Raw genomic sequence first — 2,500 nt, 5'->3', positions numbered from 1 at the left:
AGCCTGCTTTAAGCACTCTAATTTGTTCAAAGTAAACGTACCGGCCCACCTCGACACTCGGTGAAGAGCACCGTGGTAGGATTTTGAGTTGGGCCGCCTTTTGACGGGCTAAGCCCACCGGTAGGACGTCCCACAGACATGCCAGTTGAACACCGCGAGCGGTGAACCGACAGTGTGGGACACAGATTCAACTACGAGCTTTTTAACCGCAACAACTTTAATATACGCTATTAGAGCTGGAATTACCGCGGCTGCTGGCACCAGACTGGCCCTCTAATAGATCCTCGTTAAAGGATTTAAAGTGTACTCATTCCGATTACGGGGCCTCGGATGAGTCCCGTATCGTTATTTTTCGTCACTACCTCCCCGTGCCGGGAGTGGGTAATTTGCGCGCCTGCTGCCTTCCTTGGATGTGGTAGCCGTTTCTCAGGCTCCCTCTCCGGAATCGAACCCTGATTCCCCGTTACCCGTAACAACCATGGTAGTCGCAGAAACTACCATCGACAGTTGATAAGGCAGACATTTGAAAGATGCGTCGCCGGTACTAGACCGTGCGATCAGCACAAAGTTATTCAGAGTCACCAAGTCAAACGGTGAGCAAGGCAAGCCCGCCACCGATTGGTTTTGATCTAATAAAAGCATTCCTTCCATCTCTGGTCGGAACTCTATTTGCATGTATTAGCTCTAGAATTACCACAGTTATCCAAGTAATGTGGGTACGATCTAAGGAACCATAACTGATGTAATGAGCCATTCGCGGTTTCACCTTAATGTGGCTTGCACTGAGACATGCATGGCTTAATCTTTGAGACAAGCATATACTACTGGCAGGATCAACCAGGGTGCTATATATATATAATAGCATAGTGCGTAAATGTCCCTCGGCGTCACCCGAGAGACCACACTTTGTATAGAAAAGTTCGATGAATATTTCTAAACAACGAATTTTCTTACATATATATATATCTGAGCCGTACGATATTCCCTGAACATAACGAACAGTTTACATCGCGACTAGATATTTTATATATTCTGCGCTTAACACAGAGGCTAGACCTTTAACAACCGTCGAAACGGCGGTCCGTACATGAAATTTGCGGTCCGCAGACCCAGTTAATTTCAAACAGTCTCTTTACCCTTCGTTAGATTGAAAACGTCGGGGCGAATTCATAAGAATTCATCGTTATAACTCACTTTTATTCTCGCTCGGAGAGTATTGAGTTGATAGCATTTGTATATTTGATTTTCCGCATAAGAGTCTTTGCGTCAACGACACATGCCCGCGGATATGCTGTACAGTATGGTTGAACACTTATAAATAAGGTCCAGAACCCGGCCGTAAACCGACATCCGAACATATACGGCGTATATAATTCCAGACACGGTCTACGACATTATTTAAAGTAACGCCGCTATATAGTTGATAGACTAAAAGTATCGAATATAATGTATAAAATACACCGGGGAATAATATTCGAACCTGCCTGAACAACACAGCGTACTTTAGCCTAAGCTTGCTCGCATCGCACTCGACACGACCTATCCCCCTATATAAGGCGCGCGGCCACAGCGTAAGTATTAGACTGAGTCCCAAGCGACGTGCATTTGACCTGCGGCGAGGGCCTGCTCGCGCTTACGGTGTGAATCGTCAAGACAAAAGTCTGGGAAAATTTCGAACTGCGAACCCTTATGATAGAAAAATTTTTGTCGAAAATTTTGTTAGATGTTCAAACAGTTTTATATATATGGACAATATGAATTATAGTTAATTATTGAGTTTTTAGGTGTTTTTTGGGTTTTTTTAAACTTTTGTATAAAATTATGTATTTATTGATTTTTATAGATCTCAATGAATATAAAACGAATTTATATATAGTTATATTATTTTTTATAATTATTTGTTTAAATTTTCTAATTTTACAATAAATGTTCAAACCAGTTTTCCTCGATTTTCTCTTAAACCGTAAAAGATACGAAAAAACTTTGTTCGTACGAAAGATGCAGAATAAAATTATGAATAAAATGGTATATGAATGGTTAAGTGTGTTCATATAATTTTCTCGAGATTTTCCGATTTTCCTGAAATTTTACGACGGCAACTCGCCTGTAGGCCACACCGTTCGGAATTCGAAGTTGCGATATATGGGAAAAAAACTAAGAATTTTGAGACCTTTCTAACGATGTATAATACTTTATATGTTTTCTTTACAGAAATATCGAATCGTGAGGAGTATTGCTCCAACCTAGCCGCACTTTGCATTTTGACAAGTTAACATCTACACATATTGCTCTATAACATGAAAACCGTAAAAGATACGAAAAAACTTTGTTCGTACGAAAGATGCAGAATAAAATTATGAATAAAATGGTATATGAATGGTTAAGTGTGTTCATATAATTTTCTCGAGATTTTCCGATTTTCCTGAAATTTTACGACGGCAACTCGCCTGTAGGCCACACCGTTTGGAATTCGAAGTTGCGATATATGGGAAAAAAACTA

General features: G+C 40.4%; 1 non-coding gene across 1 annotated transcript in view; it reads right to left on the bottom strand.

Moving 5' to 3' along the window:
• The window catches only part of LOC113372067, a 1,927-nt gene extending 1,083 nt beyond the window's left edge, over positions 1 to 844 (bottom strand). The window contains exon 1 of the ribosomal RNA XR_003366711.1: positions 1 to 844. This exon is cut by the window's left edge and continues 1,083 nt beyond it. This is a non-coding gene — a ribosomal RNA (small subunit ribosomal RNA).
• Between the last annotated feature and the right edge of the window lie 1,656 nt (positions 845 to 2,500).

Source organism: Ctenocephalides felis, unplaced genomic scaffold, assembly GCF_003426905.1.
Source record: "Ctenocephalides felis isolate EL2017-DRISC unplaced genomic scaffold, ASM342690v1 CF-g0.4_SCAFFOLD_01548, whole genome shotgun sequence".
NCBI lineage: Eukaryota > Metazoa > Arthropoda > Insecta > Siphonaptera > Pulicidae > Ctenocephalides > Ctenocephalides felis.
This window is presented reverse-complemented; position numbering and strand designations above follow the sequence as displayed.